The sequence below is a fragment of the Lepisosteus oculatus genome, chromosome 18 (assembly GCF_040954835.1).
Source record: "Lepisosteus oculatus isolate fLepOcu1 chromosome 18, fLepOcu1.hap2, whole genome shotgun sequence".
NCBI classification, from domain to species: domain Eukaryota; kingdom Metazoa; phylum Chordata; class Actinopteri; order Semionotiformes; family Lepisosteidae; genus Lepisosteus; species Lepisosteus oculatus.
In genome coordinates, this window is record NC_090713.1 from 17,353,027 (window position 1) to 17,364,403 (window position 11,377).

Genomic DNA, 11,377 nt, shown 5'->3' on the forward strand with positions numbered 1-11,377 from the left:
CCAAGGATATCAGATAGTCACCTTCTCTGAACGTCTTCAAATCCAGACTCAAAACCTTCTTCTTTAGAAAAGCCTTTACTTAACTGTTCCTTTTTTCATCCCTCTGCTTTTCTTAGTACCACCATCCACGGTCTCCTCTGTATATTGTAATTTGTGTTGTATCGTGTATATTTTTTTTATTTATTGTTGTTGTCATTCTGTAAAGCACTTTCAGAAGCCACCTTTAAAGGCGCTATATAAAATAACATTTTTTATTATTATTATAATTATTATTATTATATTTTATTATTATTATTAAAATGGAAAACAGTATAAATGGTACAGAGGCAACACACTGACATGATCTGTCTCCCTCTACTGGTTTGATATAATAACTACAGTCTGTGCTGTTGTTCTGTTTAAAGATAAACACATCTGAAATAAAAACATCCATAGTTTCATTTTCTCCTTGCTCCTACTTCATTTGATCAATTAGAAACTACTGTAACCCGTCTGTTTCAACAATAGCTTCTGAGCTCTGCCTTTATAAATGGAGTTGATTGGATTTCAACTTGACAATAAGTATTACAGTATAAAAAAACACACATATCGCAATGCTAAATATGTATTGAAATATTTTCTCTGATGGCATTTATAAGCGAAATGTTAATTAGCAGATTTTTTGGTAATTTTCAATATCATAACATTTAATGTTTCGTAACTTAAATATATCTACTTAAATATATATATTCAGAAGTATGGCAGTTACCCTCTTAAACAGTGATACATGTCTGTACAAATACCTCTCTCAGCTCTACAGGTGCTGTTTGATAATTTTAAATTAGAATTATTTAACATTAATATTGTAGCGCCACGTGGGGCGCTTTTGTCATGCGCATGCAAGGTGGGCTAAGAACAGCGCCTGAGGGGTGGGACTACGGGACTGTATATAGTGGGATGAAGGCTGGGAGACAGCCTCTTCCCTTTGTGTTTGTGTGTTAGTATAGGTGCAGTGCTGTAACCCCTGTCCCTGTGTGTGTCCCTTTCCCCGGTTCTGGTTAATAAATGTGTTGTTCAACCCCATTCCCTGAGTCCTATGCCTGCTCCATTCCGTAGTGATGATGACTTAAATATATCTACAACTTCTTTATATGCACTTACTGTATTACACAACATTTATAAATAGACTCAGTTCTGTTCAGTGTTGTAGCAGCTCTGCAGCTGTTCCCAGCCTCAGTCCTCTGTGGTGCCTGTTGATGAGCCAGAGCAGCTCCTGTAGAGCTGAGGGAGGTTTTTGTACAGACGTGTATCACTGTGTGAGAGGAGTGCTGCCATACTTCTGACAGTAATAATCTCCTGCATCTTCAGCCTGGACTCCAGTGATGGTCAGAGTGTAGTCAGTCCCAGATCCACTGCCACTGAAACGACCTGGAATCCCAGACTGACGATATGTTGCTCCACATATCAGGAGTTTGGGAGCTTCTCCAGCTTTCTGATGGTACCAAGCAAGACAGGGGCCTATTGAGCTACTACTACCACAATAACAGTTACCCAGAGAACTGCTGGTCTTACAGCTCACAGTGACTGTCTGTGATGGGAGAACAGATGACACTGATGGAGTCTGAGTCACGGTAACCTGTCAATTGGAACCTGGAACAAAATAAACAAGTAAATATCTTACTAGAAATACAATTTGATTATGTAAAACTTCCTGAAATGCCTGCTACAGATTTGTGCTATCACCTTGCAAACCTTTCAATCCAGTTTCTAGTTTGAAAAGATAATATAAAATTACATTGCAAATCTCCTTGCATTGTGTTACTTTGCATTAATTTAATGGGTGCTCACCATGAAAGAAGACAAGTGTCCAGATGAAGATGGTGATGAATGTCATTGTTGCTGTGGGTTCTGTTGCCATGAAGGGCAGCTCTCAGTCATGAAGTGTTTAACTCACAGGGCTATAAACACTCCCAGAGCACTGAAGCATGTGCTGCCAATGCAAAGTGTCTCTTCTATGCAAATTGTTACACTTAATAGAGCAGGACTTTTAGCCAAGATGAGCTGTAAACACAGTTTGTGCACTGAGGTCTGTGAAGAAATGTCTGCTGGAATCTGGTCTTGCATCATTCTAAATGATAAATAAAACAAGGTTTTTGTATCTTTATCACATGAATATTCCAGGAATCACTACAGCTAAAAGAACTTATCAGTTGTACCTCATGTTTTTTTGAAAATATAGTCCATTGTTTCTGATGAAATTCAGCATATGCCAATTACTTTTGTGTTTAGTTAAGACTCACAGTGTGGATCAGCCACTGTTCAGCCCTTTCAGTCACGGACACACACAAGACAACGATGCCACCGATTCTACTGCTGGGCACACTGAGGCTTTTCGCTCATAGAGAGAACTGAAACAAACATCAGTCTAGTATTTCAGTTAACTAATTAGTAAAGATAATTTTAGTCCTTGTATCTTAGTACTAACAGAAATCCTAATCATAATAGATAAATTTTAAAAAAATGAAATACATGGAAATGTAGAAAATATGTTTTATTAGGCAAATATGCAATATGCACAGTAAGCAATGTTCAATACAAAACCCCAGACCACTGCCAAGTATTCAAATCCTTTTTTTTTCCAGTTGAACTTCATTTTTATTAGAATTTACTTTCTCCAATCTTAACAATTGGGACCATCTCCAAGATACACTGCCGGGTCCTGGCTTAACCTGTCCCTCAGTCTCTAGGGGCCACATCTCTTCCAGAGCAGGGTGTTCCAGCACAGCGCTTGTCAACATCTGGGTTTTCCAGCACTGGGATTTTGAGGCCATCAAAGCAGCCCTCCACACTCTATTATCAGCTTGTGATGGCTGGGCTTCTTCAACAGCCTGGCTATTTATTCTCTTAGCGTGAAGCTCCAAAACAAGGCAGTGCTTGTCAACATCTCCCTGCTCATTAGTCCAACCTGTGCTCCTGGACTTCAGCATCATCCTCTTCATCCCTCCACTTTCTGTTGCTTGAGCTTCATCCCTGCCCTTGACACTCAGCTCAACATCAACTGTCAGCAGACAGACAGAGCCATTGGCCTGGTCTTGTCCTCTTCATCCCTCCACCTGCTGTTACTTGAACTTCATTTCTGCATTGACACACAGCTCAACATTAGCTCTCAGCAGACAGATTTTATTCCTCCACTCCCTCCCGTACAATATCTCCACATATTGTAAGATCTAAGAGGATAGAGCCCATGCTGGAGCACAAATGCTCTCCTCCTGAGCACCTTCAATGCCTGCTCAGATCCCATCATCTCTGTCTTCTCTTCTGCTTTCCTGGAGACCTTCAGACCTTCAAAAAGGTTTTAAACACAAGTTCAATAAAGAGGCAAACCGCTCAGTCTAACTCCCTGGGACTTCCCCACATTCCTATATTCAATCACTCACTGGGCTGTGGGTTTGGCTCAATGGTTTAAAGTAAATTTTGACTAATGTTCTTTTTAAAGTGCATGATTTAGACCAATATCCTTTTCCATTTTTATTTTCCAAGATGTTTTTAAGGGACAAGAAAAGAAGAGGAGTTAACAGAAAAGCATATGTGATTGATAAATTAATTGAACGCAATTAATTAATCAAACATATACATCAACAAAATAAATGTTCCAAAACCTTTCCACAATTCACTAAAAATGAAAAACTGAAATTATTTCATTTTAAAAGTATTCAGACCCCTTGTATTCATACCCCAAGCTCAAGTTCAAACAGGTGGAATACAGTACATTACCTCAAAAGTTACATCATTTGTTGATTGACTCCACCAGTGTAAGAATTTACTGGGTCACCTGTTGTCAATTATTTTGTAAATATAAATACCCCTCTTTCTGTGAGATCTTACAGCATGGTAGAGAAAAGAAGTCAGATTTTATTATAGAAAGGAGGAGGAATCTGGTGAAGGGTACAAGCCTATTGCCTCAGTGGAGCTCAGTGGAGTCCATTGTACAGAAGTGGAAAAGTATGCAACTACAGCCACACTGCCTAGATCAGGCCGCCCCCCTAAACTTAGTTGCTAGACTAGAAGTGCACTTATCAGAGAAGCTACTGCAAGGCAAACTGTGACACTGAATGAGCTACAGGAGTCAGTCGCTGTGATGGAAGTTAATATATATGGGTCAACAAAGCTTTCCACAAAAAGAGCGTCTATGGGAGGGTTGCAAGGAAAAAACCCTGGCTGAGAAACCCATATCCTTGCCTGCGAAGAGTTTGCAAAACCACATCTAGAAGATACTACAGAGACATGGCAGAAAGTCTTGTGGTCTGACAAGACTAAAGTGGAACATTTTGGCCTGAATGGTCAGAGGTACTGTACTGTATGTATGGCTCAAATCAAACACTACACATCAGCGAAGTTACACCATCCCCTCTGTGAAGTTATCAGGGGTTATCATGTTATCAGGATCAATGGGAAAATGAACAGTGTACAGTATATCACTGACAAATCCTGGACAACAACCAGCTTCCCTTTTGAGCCAAAAAGCTAAAAATGACAAGGACATTTGTCTTTCAAGCAACAAACAGACTAAATAGGCTACAAAGGCATTTGAGTCTGTCTTATGTTCTTATTTCCATTGGCAAAGTAAATTTCTTCCATGATTAAATTTCAGATGTACTGTAGGAATAAAGTAACTAACATTTTCTGTCTATAGTAGTTCAGGGGGGTAGCTGCGTTAGCATGCGTAGGCTGCAAAGGAACAGGTAATAGGTTTATTCCATGCTAAAAAAAAGAAGAAAGAAAACACAACATTTCGGCCTTGGAGCCTTCTTCAGGTGTGAGAGAGACAAGGCAGTAGGTAATGTAGCAGGAGAACAAAGGCTGGGAGGGAGGAGGAGTGAGAGGCTGGAGCAGGGGACAGGAAGAGAGGCCAATCAAGAGGTGTGGAGTCAGAATAGGTATAGAGAGGTATGAAATGAAACTTCCAATGAATGGAGAAAATTTAAAAGAAGAGTAGTCTTCTAGGGGGAAGGTGTGATCCTAGCTGCAGGATAATTTTGGTTTCGGTAGTCTTTCTGATGTATGAGTTTGGAAAACAGTCTTTGAGAGCACAGACAGAGAGATTAGAGTGGGCGTGGTCATCAGAGGTGAAATGAGAAACAATGGGCTTGGAGAGATCTTTAATCTTCACAGCCCTGATGTGTTCTCTGAAGCGGTCTCCGAGTCTCCTTCCTGTTTCTCCAATGTAGATGGCTGGGCATTTACTGCAAGAGATACAGTAAATAAGGTTGCTGGAGGTACAAGATGCCATCTGGGTGATCTGGAATTGTCCTGAGGGGTCTTGAATGAGTGTGGTGTTGGATGTGTACTTGCAGGTGATACAGCGAGCTCTGTTGCACAGGAAAGTGTGGATGGTTGCTGAGGGCAGTCAAGGGAGCTGTGAACAAGAAGGTTGCACAGATTAGGTGATTGGCGATATGAGATGATGGGGCAGTCAGAAAAGAGGGCCCCAATGGAGGGATCATTTTCTATCTGTGTCTTACAGTACCTTCAAATTCAGAGTTGAGCTTGAAAACATTATTAAGCCCCTTCAGAAAAGAGAGGGCTACATGTCCAAATTAAATAATCATAGCCGTATTCATATTTTTTCATCCCAAAGGATTGCAAAGAGCCATATAAAGTACATATGAGGTCAGCTCTTCTGCTCCAGCTACCCCACTGCACAGCAGATCAGGCGCAGATGTGAGAAATTACTACATCAGCTGAACTTAAATGAAATAAGGAGAGGGCAGATTGTGCAAGTCCTGCTCCCTATTGAATTACCACATAGATAAATAAAAGAGACACAGATTAACATTTAGCCTGGATTAAGTGGTTAGAAAATGGATGAATAGATAAACAATTATCAGATCTTTCTGAAATATCAAGACTCATCACAATGTTAAACATACAACACTGGCGATCTTAATAACCAGAGGTATACAACTATAATAGAAGCCCTGTTTTTTTTCACAAAAAGTGATTAAAAAACATTTTATCATATATTTATAATTTATTTTTGCACGCATTCTTTATTTTTATTTTGTCATATTGACAAGATGTTTAACTCATTTTAGTTTCGAGTTAGATGTTTCATGTCCTGTGCTTTTTAACTATGTCCTCGGGTTAGCTCTATCATTTTTTAATGCCTGACTACAGGGATTATTGAGTTTCAATGCTGGGCCTCTGACACGGATGAAAACACATTTCTGTGTCTTTGTCTCGCCCTACAGGTGTTTCTTGCAGCTGCAGGTAAAATAACTTGGACCACTTTCCCAGATGGCTGCACTTTGCCTTGAAGACACCTCAGTGCCTCTCAGTGCCTTTCCTGTCACTCTGATTGTTGAAGTGAAACAGTCCTTTCACACTCCTTGTCTGTTTCTACAAATTAATATCCTCTACCTTTAGAAATTCAGTAACTAAAGAAAGTTTCACCATGCTCCCAGAACTTCTTTTCAACATACAGAAATATCTTAAAATTGTTTAACTGCCCTTTTTTAAGAAATACTGCCCATTTACTGTCTGGATGAAAATGAGAAATGGAATATATTACCAAGCCATTGAAGGAAGTAAAAGATTTTTCTTTAAGCGGACAGGCATTGTGATCTTGAGTAATTCTTTACTTTAGATGCTAGATGTCAGTGATATATTCTTGTTCTGTTGTTAGGTGCTGTTAGGTGTTTTTTTTACTTATAGCACTGCATTCTGTTTATTGATATACTGTATAGTGGAGAACAGTTCACTCTGCCACCACAGAGCAGGAAGATGCACTGAGACAGAGCGGACCAATAAAATACAGATTCACATAATCCACAGTTTACTATTATTATCATTAATCAAAAGGGTGACTTACAGCACATGCAAATTGTTTAGACCACAAGCCTGCGTGGTTTGCATAAAGGGAGTCAGACAGTTTTAAATCTGAAGACTCATCACCAACCTGACATTTTTTTCAAATCAGGAAAAGACATCAGCCATGGTGTCAGTCATTTCAGTCACCTGGATTATTTTATTCTACACTTACTGTATGGTGAGTCAAATAAATATTTATCTACATTTAGTTCAAGTAGATAGGTGCGTCAGCATGCGAAGGCTGCAAAGGAACAAGTTAAAGGTTTATTCCATGCTGAAAAGAGAAGAAAGGAAACACGATGTTTCGGCAGTGGAGCCTTCTTTGGTTGTGAAAAACATGTTTCCTTTCTTCTCTCTTCAGCATGGAATAAACCTATTAATTGTTCCTTTCTCTACATTTGTTTTGTATTTTCACTTAAATATATATTACAATAAAATGGGATCTGTCTTATACACATTGTTTCTGTGTTGTTTCTGCAGGGACTGATGGTGAGATTACAATGACTCAGACTCCAGCCACACTGTCAGTGTCTCCTGGGCAGGATATCAGTCTCCAATGCAGCGCAAGTCAGTATATAGCTGGAAATTAATCTGGTACCAACTCCAGGCTGGTCACAGTCCTAAACTGCTGATTAAAGCTGGGGATGGGTGATTTGAGTTTCCAGTCGATTTCCAACTTGATTTAATGACAGTTGATCCAGAACTGTTTTTACCTTCAAAATCACTCCAGGATTTCAGGTGGAAAATGCAGGAGATTATTATTATCAGAAGTATAGAAGCTTTCACAGAGTGATACATAATAATAAGGAGAACAAAGTGATGCAATTAATAGATGGGGATTATTAGGAGGCCAACAGGAAATTATACTAGGATGCCAGGGTAACACCCCTGCATTCTTCAAGAAACACCATGGGATTTCTAATGACCACAGAGACTGAGGACCGCAGTTTTACATCTCATCCAAAGAATGGCTCCTTTTTACAGTCTGGCATCCCCGTCACTATACAAGGGCATTAGGACCCACACAGACCACAGGGTGATTGCCCCTTGCTGGTCCCTTTAATATCTCTTCCAACAGCAATTTTAGTTTTTCCCAGGAGTCTCCCTTCCAGCTACTGACCAGGCTCACACCTGCTGAGCATCAGTGGGCTATCAGTTATGAGTTGCAGAGTGATATACTCTTCTGGAGACTGAGAAAGGACACATACAAAGAGTCAAACTGCCAACAAGTCTTTCTGCTTTTTTCAGGTTGGCATTTTGGCTCCTTCTTGCTCATACTCTTGATCATAATCCATCTCTATCTCATTAGGAGTGAATCTAATGTGAAGTTAGCCTGTTACTGTACATACTGTACTGTACGTCCTCGGTTCGTCTCGTACATCTGTATGTAGGATATTCTTTATTTTACCACTCCCCACCAGATTTATTCAGTTGTAAATACTTAGTAGTTACAAATGAGCTTCTAGATTCTTGTTCATTCCAGTGTTTTCTAACACAGAACACTTTGTTAATCTCATTTCTTTCCTAATATTTGCTTTCGAATACTGTCTGTAAGACTGTTCACTTTCATGATAATCTCTTTGTTTGCTTCATCCTCTTTTTCCTTTCACTTGAAAGGGGAGTTTGATCTCTTTTTTAGATTTTCCTTTGCTTGACTGGATTGTTTTTACATAGCTCAGTAATAAAAGAGTTAAAGAGCAGGAAAAACAATGTCTTACATCAGCTATTCTCAGATTTCTGCACATCATTTGAACATGATCGTCATACCTGACTTCCCCAACTTCCACAGCAATACTAACTATGGGAGAAAGCTGTCCTAGAAGATAGCCTTACTTGGAGCAGGGGAGGAGTGCTGGTGTCATTCATGCCATTTCACCTCTGCTCCTCTTGGGAAGAGTGCCAGCCTTAAGCCTAAAACTTTGGCCTAAAAAGCACATCACTCTTCAGCCCCTTCCTCATTCATAACTGAGCTTCAGGTCCCTCTCTGTGTGCACACTCTATGATAGCCCCTTAACAATGACCAGGATTACACAGCCCATTCCAGGTGCACTTCAGTGTAAATAAGCTGACCTGAGAAAGCCTCTTGCCTTTGCCTCCGGACTGTGTTCCCTGATCTCCCTTCAGCTCTGATCTCTGTGTGTCACTTGACTTCACCCCTGGCTTTTAACCTGACTGAACCTCACCCTGTCTCCTGATCAGCCCTTGTGCGTGACTACAGCGCCTCCCCAGTGACCCCCCCACTTGTTTCGTATTACAACCCCGGACTGTGGTTACCAGCATCCTGCAGGTCTACCAATCAACCATGACCCAGGAAATTCCATGTGAGCAGTGACCTGTGGCTGATGTAAGAGCAGCCCCTGACACAACATGATCCTCTGATGAAACTGTCAAGATCCTTCCTAGAATGTGTGCTGGACGTCACCCAGTTGGATCAGCTTCAGCGCCATGACTGAATAGCTGATTATAGACCCACAATGCCGTGAAGTGAAAGGGTTTGTTACAACCTGATGGATCATAATGGCTGTGTGGCAGCTCCTTTTTATTTTACTTTCACCTGAGAAAAATCTGAAATTGAAAGCATTTGTTTGTTGTGCTTGGTCTGGAAGAATCTCCGTTTCTCTGTCTCTCATTCATCATCGATGTCTGGGCTCTTGAGCAGAAGCCAGGTGTTTGGTGTCTCTAACCCTCCTGGCTGCCTCACACACCTGCTGAAAGGGAGCCCGAGTGTAAATGGGGAGGATTGCCCTCTAACACAAGATCAGGCTGTGGTTGTTAAAAGTGAAAGTCTGGGAGGATGAAAGGCGCTGGAGTGTAACGCTCTGTTAAGCTCATGCAGTTCCCCCAGCACAGCATGAGGCAGCCTGTGAGGCAGAACTGGGGAAGGTGAACAGGGTTTCAGCTCAGGGCTGTGAAGGGAGGCAGGTGAAGGCAGCGACCATCTGGCTGTGTGGTTTCTCTCTCTGCTGCTGCCGTGAAACTGACTGTCAGTCTGCTGCTCTGTGATTGCAATCGCACTCTTTTCCTGTGATTGTCTCTTTGCTACTGTTCTGTGATTGTCATTCTTCCTTCCTTCTGTGGTTGTGCCAAAAGCAAAACAGACTAAATTAAACTTACAGTTTCAAATCTAATTTTAAGGTAATTTAAACAAATTAAGCTGAATTTCATGGGCTTCTGAGCAGCAGTGTTGTGTCATTTATCTGTGAAATACCATGTTGGCACTGAATGTGATAAATTCTTTCTCACTTTTTGTTGAAATGTGAAAATACTTACAGTATGCACAGTAGGTGACAATGCTAAATGATTGAATGAAGTGTGTCTATTATGAAGAGTTCAGCATATCATATTAAATGAACATTGTATATTGTATATCATATTTTTCTGGTTTATAAAAAGCAATCACTTTGTAGTAGCCTTAAAACAGAATATTTTAATTTTGAAATGTTAAGGACATTTTTGATGAGAGTTGGCTTTAATTTTTTTTCATGTTAAAAGTATAATATATATCTGACTATATTGCAAATTTGTCCTCACAGCTCTCTGGTCCAGGGGTGCCTTCTGCATGGAGTCTGGATGTTCTTACTCTGATCAAGCAGGATTTTTCCTTGTGCTCCAGTTCTTCCCACCTTCCAGAGCCCTGCTGGCTGGGATAATTGATCTCCGCAAGTTATTGCCCCCGTCAGCTTGTATCAAAGTGCCCTGTGTTGGACTGGCATCCTAGCTGCTGTCCCACCTTGCGCGAAGTCCTCCAGAATAGACTCTGGACCAGGAATAAGAGACTTTCTGATGATGGATGGACTCAGATTTGTATGATACAAGAACACAACTACACAATGCATCTGACTGTCAGACATGTCTGTTGTGGCGCTGGAGACTTCAGCCTTAGATGTACTGTAAGTCTTAGTAATAATTATTTCAGTACTGTACATCGATAAAGTTTCTAGTCAAACACCACAGAAAGAAAATCAAGTTAGAATAAGAAGAACTGAAAGGAAGACATTGACAGTGGAGGGCTGGGAAAGAGCAGTTTGGTGCAGGTTTTGGTACAGCTGCATACGAGACTTCACACCACTTTATTTTCACTGACACAACTCTTTGATTTATAATTAGAATTATTAGATGTCTTGATAGGTACAGAAGATATACTGTAGTGCTTTATTGGGCAATCTGTGTATGTAAACGAATATATGTATATAGAAGTGCTACTGCGGGCAGTTAATCTTGCTGCTTATGCCCTAGATGGGCTGCTGGAAAAGGACTAAGTGCTGCTGTATGCATGTATGTTGATCTCCCTATTCAGATTCCTCACCGGGTGACTGTTTATAACCCCATCAGCAGCAGAACCATGAGTCCCCCCCATAGACTGGACTCCAGTGGTTTGGTGGTGAGCAACTGTGACAGACAGTAGGGGGTGGGGCTTATTATTAATTTTCTGCCTCCCACCTTCCCAATCCCACACTGTTATGTGGCTGAGGAGATTGATGTTTCATTTTCTATTGGTTTGGAAGCAGGAAAGACTCAGGAGGGAAAT

The 11,377-nt window shown here is 40.7% G+C and overlaps 1 long non-coding RNA gene across 1 annotated transcript; it reads right to left on the reverse strand.

The window, feature by feature from the left end:
* Window positions 1–235: 235 nt before the first annotated feature.
* LOC138223942 (uncharacterized) lies at window positions 236–1,900 on the reverse strand. Its single transcript, XR_011182360.1, has 2 exons — window positions 1,828–1,900; window positions 236–1,629 (listed from the first exon to the last, which is right to left on the reverse strand). It is a non-coding gene; the product is annotated as an uncharacterized lncRNA (long non-coding RNA).
* Window positions 1,901–11,377: the final 9,477 nt, after the last annotated feature.